Here is an 11,349-nt window from a genome sequence, read left to right as displayed (position 1 = left end):
AAATATTTGGCCTTCTAGCAGTGTGTGGGACTTGTTCTATTAGTCCATCTATACTGACCTCCATCAGTTTGCAAATTGAATATAATTTTTTTCTGCATCTAGCTCTGAAAAAATATTTGGCCTTCTAGCTGTGTGTGGGACTTGTTCTATTAGTCCATCTATACTGACCTCCATCAGGTTGCAAACTGAATATATTTTTTTTCTGCATCTAACCCAGACAATAGTTTTGGCCTAATACCACAGTTTGGCCACTCAGCTCTGCTCTGTTCCCATCCATTGTTTTTTTGTGCAAACAACTCCAGAGTTGTGAATTAGTTAACCACCAAAATGAGTGGAAAAAGGCCTGCTGCTGGTGGAAAGGGGAATAGGCGTGTTGGGAAGGGGAAAAAAGGTTGTGTCCGTGAAGTAGGTGTTAAAGCAACAGTAACATCTGCAGAAAAAAGACCATCTTCCAGCAAAACTAAAATGTCCACTTCTTTTAGCGGACAATGTGATAAGATCCCTTTCTTACGGCCACGCCAATCGCTACAAATTCCAGATGAGGCACAAAAACAGCAGGTGCTTCAACGGATATCAAGTGCTCCTTTAAGTGGGCTCTCCTCCACATCAACTTCAACATCACAAATACTCCAGTCCTCAGAGGTGTCACCCCAATCGCACTTGCTTCCTCACACCTCCCAAATCTCCAGTTGCCCGTCTGAGTATGAGGTAGAACAGATGGTTGAGTCTGCAAAGCTGTTTACTCATACTATAGCCTGGGAATCAGAGGTCGGCTCCAGCGCTTCTGTGAATCCAGACGAGGAAATGATCTGCACTGATGCCCAGAATCTTTATGAATGGGATCCAGGACCAGACGCAGAAGGTTCTGACCATAATGTAGACCTTCATTCCCAAACTGTAACTCCTGTTGGTGGAGACAATGAGGAAGACGATGATGAGACTAAAATACCTGATTGGAGCGACAACTTTAGTTTTTTGTCAGGGCAGGAACAGGTTGGCTCTGAGGACGAAGGGTGTGATAACACACAGGGTGATGATGATGAGGTTGGAGATCCCACTTACTTTCAACCCACAGTCAGCCAAGAGATGAGGTCAGCAGAGGAGGTGGAGGAGGATGCTAGTGACGACAAGGTCAGGTTGCGCCTTCCTGGACAGAGACGTAGTACAGGAAGCACGTCAACAACTGCATCCTCAAACACAACTCTGCCTCTGACCACAAGTCGTTGTGGCTCTTCAGGTCGCATGGGTGCTAAGCCTTGCATAGCCTGGGCATTTTTTCAGATCGATAAAGATGACCCAACTCGTGTTATCTGTAACATTTGTCAACAAAAGCTAAGTAGAGGCCAAAAAATACAAAGTTTGAGTACTTAATGCATGAACCGGCACATGGACACGAAGCATAAGTTGCAGTGGGAAGCTCACTGTGCTACAATGCGGCCTAGCCGGCCGGGCCGACCACCGTCTGCCCCATCTTGTGCATCTGCGGGCTCTTCATCCTCTGTGACTGGGGGGACAGCAGTCACACCTGTTTTGGGACGCAGACCTGCCACCTCTTTACCCGCAACAGCCAGCGTGATTGGCAGGTCATCATTTTCTTTGGAGGTGGTAACACCAGCTGGTGTTGAGCGCTGTCCGACATCGATAGCACCACCTTTGGATCAAGGCAACCTAACATGTCCACCTGCATCGTCCTCACAGACCGGCAGTTTGCCGGGGACACCCTTATCAACCCCGTCTAAGCACAACAGTCAGCCCTCAGTCCCTCAGATGTGGACAAGTAAAAGACCATTTCCTCCCAGCCATGAGAAAGCTAAGAGGTTGAATTTCACCATCTGCAAGCTCTTGGCTACAGAAATGCTGCCTTTCCGCCTGGTGGACACAGAGGATTTTCGAGACCTTATGTCCGTCACAGTGCCCCAGTACCAGATGCCCAGTCGGCACTACTTCTCAAAGAAAGGTGTGCCTGCGCTCCACCAGCATGTCACACACAACATCACCGCTTTTTGAGAAACTCTGTGTGTGACAGGGTGCATTTCACCACAGACACTTGGACGAGTAGGCATGGACAGGGGCGTTACATGTCGTTGACTGGGCACTGGGTAACTATGGTGACCGCAGGACAAGGGGCTGCTGTGTAAGTCTTGCCGTCCCCACGAGTTGTGCGTCAATCCTCTTTATGTCAAAGTTCCTCCACTGCTTCTGCATGCTCAACCTCCTCTCGGTCCACCACCTGCACCCAAAGCCTGTATGGTCATGCCACAAGCTTTCTAACTGCGCAGAAGGGATCCTGCACACCTCCTTACTATGCTGGCAGTAGGGCTCAACGTCATCAGGCGGTTTTTACTTTGAAATGTCTGGGAAATGTGAGTCACACAGCTGAGAAGTTGTGGTCAGCTCTGGAGAACCAATTTCATGAATGGTTGTCTCCACTGGACCTGAAACCAGGGAAGGCCGTGTGCGACAATGCTGCAAACCTGGGTGCGGCCCTTCACCGGGGCAATGTCACACACGTGCCTTGTATGGCTCACGTGTTGAACCTGGTTGTCCAGAAATTTTTAGCCCACTATCCCAGACTAGATGGCCTTCTGCAGAGGGCATGGTCGCTGTGTGCTCACTTCCGCCGTTCGCATCCCGCAGCACAGCGACTTACATCTTTACAGAAGTCGTTGGGCCTGCCACTTCACCGGCTAAAATGCGATGTGCATACCTGGTGGAATTCAACTCTGCACATGTTGCAGCGACTGTGGCAGCACCGACAAGCCCTGGTGCAATACGTTCTGACGTATAGCCTGGGCCAACGGGATCCAGAGGTGGGGCAAATCACGCTGGAGGAGTGGTCTCAGATCAGGGACCTATGCACCCTTCTACACAGTTTTGAAATGGCGACGAAGATGTTTAGTGCTGACGATGCCATTATCAGCATGACTATTCCGGTGATTTACATGCTGGAGCACATGTTAAACAGAATTTGGAGTCAGGTGGTGGCAGAAGAGGAGGTGGAGGAAGTAGAGGAGGAGGAGTTGTATGCGGAAGGGCTAACATCTGCAAGGTCCAGACAGTCGGCAGCACCAAGGCGGCAGGCATGTGAGGGTGGGGGAGATGGTTTTACCAGGGCGCATGGTAGCAGCCAAACTAGTGAGGAAGGTGCAGGAGCCCAGGAAGAAGTGGAGGACGAACTGATGGAAGACTCATCAGATGAGGGAGACCTTGATCACATTTCTGTTGTGCGAGGTTGGGGGGAGAGGACAGAGGAAGGAAGCATGATTGTTAACTCGCCACCAACACAACAGGGACTTGGTGCTCCTGGATGCGCAAGACACATGAGTGCCTTCTTGCTACACTACCTGCAACATGACCCTCGAATTGGGAGAATTAGAAATAATCCTGACTACTGGGTTGCCACACTGTTAGATTCCCGGTACAAAAGTAAATTTGCAGAAATAATTCCTGCCATAGAAAGGGATGCACGCATGCAGGAGTATCAGCAGAGACTGTTGAAGAATCTTACATGTGCTTTTCCACAAAACACCAGTGGTGCACGTAGTGAAACTCACAGTCCCAACTTGAAAACCGTGGGACCGTCGAGTGTTCAGCACTCAAACCGTAACAGAAACACAGTATCTGCCGGTAACATCAATTTTGCGGAATCAATTCACCACTTTTTTAGCTCATCCTTTGCAAGGCCACAGGAGACAAGAAGTCTGACACATAGTCAACGCCTAGAGACGATGGTACAGGAGTATCTCCAAGTAAACATTGAAGCCATGACTGTGTCACTGGACCCTTGCTCTTTTTTGGCTTCCAATCTGGATAAATGGCCGGAGCTTGCCACTTACGTCTTGGAGATCTTGTCATGCCCCGCAGCCAGCGTTCTGTCTGAACGTGTGTTCAGCGCTGCTGGTGATGTGCTGACAGAAAAGCGCATGCGGCTCTCCACTGATAATGTAGACAGGCTCACGTTCATAAAGATGAACAAATCATGGATCCGAAACGACTTTTCTACCCCTGTGTCATCCTGGGGAGAGTAAAAGCTTGATGATTGGTTAAAATCACCTCACCAACCGTTTTAAGCTTTCAAATTACTAATCATGTTTATCTGTATCTTGGCTGGAAAATTATTTGGGCTTTGTAGCAGTGTGCAGTACTGATTCTATTAGGCCATCTATACTAAGCTCCACCAGATTTAAAATTAATAATAATTTTTAGCTGCATCTATCCCGGAAAATAATTTTGGGGCTCCGAGATGCGCAAGACACATAAGTGCCTTCTTGCTGCACTACCTGCAACATGACCCTCAGATTGTCAGAATTCGAAGTAATCCTGACTACTGGGTTGCCACACTCTTAGATCCCCCGCACTCTTCGATCAACCTTTTCATTTTAATAAAGACCAAAAAAATGGTTATTTTTGAAATTATAAGCATTAGCAGGTTATTAGAAACTGAAATCAAACAGTTTTCAACTCAAAATTTATTCTAGGTGATGTTACATTTGCACATAGGACCCCTTGTTCGAAAGGAGCTTCTGAACTCTCTCATCCATTGAATTTGTCAGGTTTTGGATGGTTTCTGCTTCAATTGTTTTGCATGAGGACAGAATACCCTCCCAGAGCTGTTGCTTAGATGTGAACTGCCTCGCGCCATCATAGACACTCCTTTTGATGATGCTCCAGAGGTTCTGAATGGAGTAGAGGTCAGGGGAGCATTGGGGTCACACCATAAGTTTGTCCCCTTTTATGCCCATATCAGCCAGAGATGCAGATGTGTTATGTGCAGCATGAGACGGTGCATTATCATGCATGAAAATGATCTTGCTGTGGAATACACGGTTCTTCTTCTTGAACCATGGCAGGAAGTGCTGTTTGAGAAACTCCACATACATTATGGAGTTCATCTTTACCCCTTCAGGGATCCTAAAGGGGCTGACAATCTCTCTCCCCATGATTCCAGCCGAAAACATTACTCCACCTCCTCGTTGTTGGCGCTGTAGCCGTGTTTGCGTGGGGTGTCCATCAACCAGCCATCCTCCACTCCATCCATCTGGACCATCGAGCGTTGCATGGCACTCATCCGTGAAGAAAACAGTTTTGAAATCAGTCTTCATGTAATGTTTGGCCCACTGGAGCCGTTTCTGCTTGTGTGCAGTGGATAGAGGAGATCGACAGGATGGCGTACGCACAGCTGCAAACCTCTGCATCTTGTTGTTCGGGGGACGTTGGAGGCACCAGCAGCTTCAAAAACTTGTCTGCTGCTATGATAAGGCTTTTTTGCCGCTGCTCTTTTAACCTGATGCAGTTGCCTGTAGGAAAGAGCCCTCAATTTGCCCTTATCAGCATGCACACGTGTGTACTGTGAATCAGCTACATACTTCTTGATTGCCAAGACACTTCATCCTGATCATCGCACAATGTTGATTGTAGTCATGCCTTGACCTAAACACTCCACAATTTGTTGCTTCTCAGCAGCCGACACATCCTTTTTCTTTCCCATTTTGACAGAAAATGTAGGCTGCTTAATAATGTGGGACAGCCTTCTTAAGTAGTCTTGCCGTTCATTGGACACACCTGCCAAACTAATTAGAACAGGTGTCTGCAATTGCTTACAGTGATATAAAAGCCCTGACACACATCACCATCAATGAGTTTAACTGACAAACAAACAAATTCTTCCCTTATCACTCCTGAACACTTTTTGCATAATAATTTGGAGCACAGTGTACATGTGCTTTTCCACAAAACAACAGTGGTTCACATAGTGAATCTTACAGTTCTAACTTGCCAACCGTGGTCTGTATGGAGTTGTTCAATAAAGGGCCCAAAATTAAGTTAACATAGACTGTAGAGGTCTCTATGAATAGGAATTCCTAAGAATTTGATACCCTGTGAGGGCCAGGCAAAGGGAAAGTTGGACTGGATGGAATCCTGTATGGATTTGGGGAGGGAGACATCCAGGGCCTCAGACTTCGCTGTATTGATTTTAAAATTTGACCATGTAACAAAGTGATCTATTTCAGCCATAACAGCCTGCTGATGGATATATGTGATTGACATCATCAGCAAATGCAGAGCACTTGTACTCGGTGCCTCCCACCTCAATCCACCTAATATTGGGGTTATGGCGAATTGATGAGAGCAGGTGCTCCGTCACTAGGATGTATAAGAGAGGGGACAGAGGACATCCCTACCTTGTCCCATTGGTGATTATGAAAGGTGATGAAAATGTTCTGACGCCCCCCATGGGCCTTGGGACACCCGGATCCAGACCCTTTTTGGTGGATGCTGGTGGCTGTAGTCTCCGTGGCGGCGACCCGGTTCCATGGATCAGGGCGGTCAAACCAGTGGCGGAACTATTTATGTGGTTTTGATGTTTAAACGTCCGACTACGCCACCCGTGGATTGCGGTCAGAGTGAACCGCCGCTGCAGGGCAGACCGCTGAGGCTGGTGTTGTGGGTGCAGCAAAGTGTAGCATAACTCCCAACGGGAGGAGTATAGCCTCAGGGCAGTGTATGTGGAGGGTGGGGGTGATGGTGCAGGGCAGCAGCAGTAACGACACGGAGTCAGTGATGCAGTCCAGGGCCTTTACTCACAGTTCTTATTATCCAGACCACTTCTGCAGGTAACGGCTGCCCACGTCGTACTGTGCTCACCAGGTGAGGGGCTCAGACAACTCCCAGATAAATTTGGAGTGCTTCACAGGAACCCCTTTGTGTGTCCTTTGTCTGGCCTTTCTTACCAACCCTTCTGTCCGGCTGCCTCGGGCCTCCTCTTGGTAAACTTGGCGCCAGTTTCCCTGACCCTATGTGCTGCCCTCCTAGCGGGTGTAGCGAGGGGCTGCGCCTCATAAAATGTCACAGCCTCCGATTTCTAGCTGAGGGTCGTTTCCCGCCTCCACTAGTTTCGGGGACCTGTCTCCCCCTTTGGCCTGACCCCTGCACGCAGGTGGATTCGGGCGTGCGGTGGCGTCTCGACTGTCCACACCCCTGAGATCCCTTCATTCCTCGTTCCTGGAGCCTTCTTTGCTCCTCTTCCTTCCTTCTCCCTCTTCCAGGCCTGGGCCTCTGTTACTAGGCCCGCCTCTGGAGCAGAGCTCATGCAGAGCCCCTGCTCCCTGGCACTTCTGCTCAGACTTCTCTGCACTGAACTAAGATGGTGCCCACCTTTTATACTCCCTTCTCAATGCACCCAGGAACTGCTTCCTCCCTGCTCCTGCACTACAGGGTTCCCCTTCCTCAGTGTTCCCTCCCCCCACTCCAGCCAGGGACAGGGACTGTCGTGCCCATCTCAGGGGCATATTGGTCGCCCTGCCCCACGGCAATGTGGTGTAATGCATGCAGGTGTCGGGGTCCTAACCCACACTCCATCCTTACCTGAGAGTGAGATATCACACCTCTGGGTGAGGTGCAATACCTCTGCAGCAACCGAGCCCTCAGGGTGCTACAGTTCCATTTATCTTCAGCCTAGGTGACGCATTGCGATACAGGGCCGTGATTTTGGCTATAAAAGGGTCCCCTAGACCCCTACCCCAAGCTATTTAAGAGAATAATATATGGCATGCCAGGAGACTCTATGGAATGTTTTCTCAGCATCCAACAAGTGTATCTAATTACAAATTTTTAACTGCATCTAGCCAAGGAAATACTTTGTGCCTAGTAGCAGTGTCTGCTAGTCAGCGGATTATCCCGGCTGTTAAGCAAGCTACACCACCTGTAGTTTGGACACTTAATTTTTTCAAAGGAAATGCTTCGGGACCACGGGATACTCAGTGAAGAGCATCAGGAGGCACCCCAAGGCATAGGGGCTGGGACTGGCGGTAGGACACCTTGCGGTGGACAGCCGAGCTTGATCCTTATAAAAGCTTTTTAACTGCAGCAGCTTTAGTGGACGCTACTGGAGCTGGAATTACTCGTCTGCTGGCATGAGACTTACCCTTCAATAGTTCCTTGTAAAAGGATTTAAAGTGTATTCATTCAAATTTGAGAGACAATATAAATTATAAAGCTTAGAGCTGCCTCCACCACAGGGGGGCTCGCTCGACCCACCAGCGGACAGGCACCAGTATTGGGAGAGGGGGGCTGGCCGTCAGGGTCCACCGCGGCTCTGGCACAAACGGAGGTGGCAGGGGCAGGAACGGATTGGCCGTGTTGGCTTCTCACTTTTTGGATTTTGGAAGGGCATGACATGCCTATATCTGTGTCTCCCCCTCCTTTTACTCCTCCACCTCTTTTCTTTTCGCATGACTATATGTACTTGTCACTTTTCCATGTGTTAGTTATGTCTTCTGAGAAGTTTGTCAGCTTTTGGACTCCTTTGAAGGTGTTTTCTATGTGTTTCTATGTGTTTTTGTTTGCCTGCCATTGGTTTTAACGGTGTTCGAAGGTGTTCGATGAACAGTTCGACGAACAGTTCGGCGAACACAAGGGTGTTCGACGAACCGAACCGAACTCGAACACTACGGGGGTGGCTCAACACTAGTTAGGAGGTGTGCAGGATCTCTTCTGCGCAGTTAGAAAGCTTGTGGCATGACCAGACAGGCTTTGGATGCAGGTGGAGGACCGAGAGGATGTTGAGGAGGCAGAAGCAGTGGAGGAACTTTGACATAAAGAGGATTGACGCACAACTCGTGGGGACAGCAAGACTTGGACAGCAGCCCCTTGTCCTGCTGTCACCATAGTTACCCAGTGCCCAGTCAGTGACATGTAACGCCCCTGTCCATGCCTACTCGTCCAAGTGTCTGTGGTGAAATGCACCCTGTCACACACAGAGTTTCTCAAAGAAACGGTGAAGTTGTGTGCGACATGCTGGTGGAGCGCATGCACACCTTTCTTTGAGAAGTAGTGCCGACTGGGCATCTGGTACTGGGGCACTGCGACGGACATAAGGTCTCGAAAATCCTCTGTGTCCACCAGGCGGAAAGGCAGCATTTCTGTAGCCTAGAGCTTGCAGATGGTGAAATTCAACCTCTTAGCTTTCTCATGGCTAGGAGGAAATGGTCTTTTACTTGTCCACATCTGAGGGACTGAGGGCTGGCTGTTTTGCTTAGACGGGGTTGATAAGGGTGTCCCCGGCAAACTGCCGGTCTGTGAGGAAGATGAAGGCGGACATGTTAGGTTGCCTTGATCCAAAGGTGGTGCTATCAATGTCGGACAGCACTCAACACCAGCTGGTGTTACCACCTCCAAAGAAAATGATGACCTGCCAATCACGCTGGCTGTTGCGGGTAAAGAGGTGGCAGGTCTGCGTCCCAAAACAGTTGTGACTGCTGTCCCCCCAGCCACCGAGGATGAAGAATCCGCAGATGCACAAGATGGGGCAGACGGTGGTTGGCCTGGCCGGCTAGGCCGCATTGTAGCACAGTGAGCTTCCCACTGCAACTTATGCTTCATGTCCATGTGCCGGTTCATGCATGAAGTACTCAAACTATGTATTTTTTGGCCTCTACTTAGCTTTTGTTGACAAATGTTACAGATAACACGAGTTGGGTCATCTTTATCAATCTGAAAAAATGCCCAGGCTATGCAAGGCTTAGCACCCATGCGACCTGAAGAGCCACCACGACTTGTGGTCAGAGGCAGAGTTGTGTATGAGGATGCAGTTGTTGACGTGCTTCCAGTACTACGTCTCTGTCCAGGAAGGCGCAACCTGACCTCGTCGTCACTAGAGATGAGCGTTGTTCTACTCGAACTGTTCGCCAATCTCAAATTCGAGCTGTTTTGGGCGGTGTTCGAGCCGTTCGGCGAACACGAACAATTTGAGAAAAATTCGGCTGTTCGAGGTTATGTTCGATAACTGTTCGTGCACCAAAATCATAACTGGATTTTTTCTCAGTAATGATGAAAATTAATGTTAATACGCAGTTTGAGTGTACAGCGGGGTGGGGGGAGGGGCAGGGGATGGATCTCTGCAGGAACAATGAAGATCTCCATTTTTTTTTCTCTTTCCCGCATTAACAGTGGGGAGGTGCAATCTGTCAGCCTATCAGCAGCGCACACACGGAGCGAAGTGCTTTTTTTCACACAAGCAAGGGCATGTGTCATTGGCAGTGTATGTCACATGTCCTTGCCCTATAAGACCAAGCCATTTTCCCCGTCGCCACCATTTTCTCACTGCTGCAGCTGCTTGTTAGACGGCACCGCTGTTGCTGTGTGCGCTATACCTTGTTAATTTCAAGCCAATTTTCGCACAAATATACAGATAGCTTGGGAGTAGGAAATAGTTGTGATTGCAGTCCTTTTAAGGACTAGGTTACAGCATTTCCTACGACTTTTATCAGGGAGGTCTGTGCTCTTAAATAGATAGGTTGTGGGAGTAAAGACTAATTGTAATTGGAGTCCTTTTCAGGACTAGGTTACATGAGTTCCTATCAGTTTTTGCCAGGCAGGTCTGTGCCAGTGCTGTGTAAGTTTTTTTCACAGCATTTGGCTGAATCTAGCAAAGCTAATCCTTTTTGGCCTATTGCAGAGTGTGTTAGTCAGTGGAGTAGCCTATCTGTGTTGCAAGATATACCACCTGTGTATAGAAAACCAATTTTTTTACTGCACCTAGTGAAGTAAAATCTTTTGGGCATAGCATCATTCTATTAGTCCATCTATACTGACCTCCATCAGGTTGCAAATTAAAACTAATTTTTATCTGCATCTACAGTACCTCTGAAAAAATATTTGGGCTTCTAGCAGTGTGTGGGACTTGTTCTATTAGTCCATCTATACTGACCTCCATCAGGTTGCAAACTGAATATATTTTTTTCTGCATCTACCTCTGAAAAAATATTGGGCTTCTAGCTGTGTGTGGGTCTTGTTCTATTAATCCATCTATACTGACCTCCATCAGGTTGCAAACTGAATATAATTTTTTTCTGCATCTAGCTCTGAAAAAATATTTGGCCTTCTAGTAGTGTGTCGGACTTTCTCTATTAGTCCATCTATACTGACCTCCATCAGGTTGCAAATTAAAACTAATTTTTATCTGCATTTACAGTACCTCTGAAAAAATATTTGGGCTTCTAGCAGTGTGTGGGACTTGTTCTATTAGTCCATCTATACTGACCTCCATCAGGTTGCAAACTGAATATATTTTTTTCTGCATCTACCTCTGAAAAAATATTTGGCCTTCTAGTAGTGGGTCGGACTTTCTCTATTAGTCCATCTATACTGACCTCCATCAGGTTGCAAATTAAAAGTAATTTTTATCTGCATCTACAGTACCTCTGAAAAAATATTTGGGCTTCTAGCAGTGTGTGGGACTTGTTCTATTAGTCCATCTATACTGACCTCCATCAGGTTGCAAACTGAATATAGTTTTTTCTGCATCTACCTCTGAAAAAATATTGGGCTTCTAGCTGTGTGTGGGTCTTG

Source organism: Phyllobates terribilis, unplaced genomic scaffold (assembly GCF_046119375.1).
Source record: "Phyllobates terribilis strain yellow unplaced genomic scaffold, ASM4611937v1 Scaffold_2__4_contigs__length_985480577, whole genome shotgun sequence".
Taxonomy (NCBI): Eukaryota; Metazoa; Chordata; class Amphibia; order Anura; family Dendrobatidae; genus Phyllobates; species Phyllobates terribilis.
Note: the sequence above shows the minus strand (reverse complement) of the source record.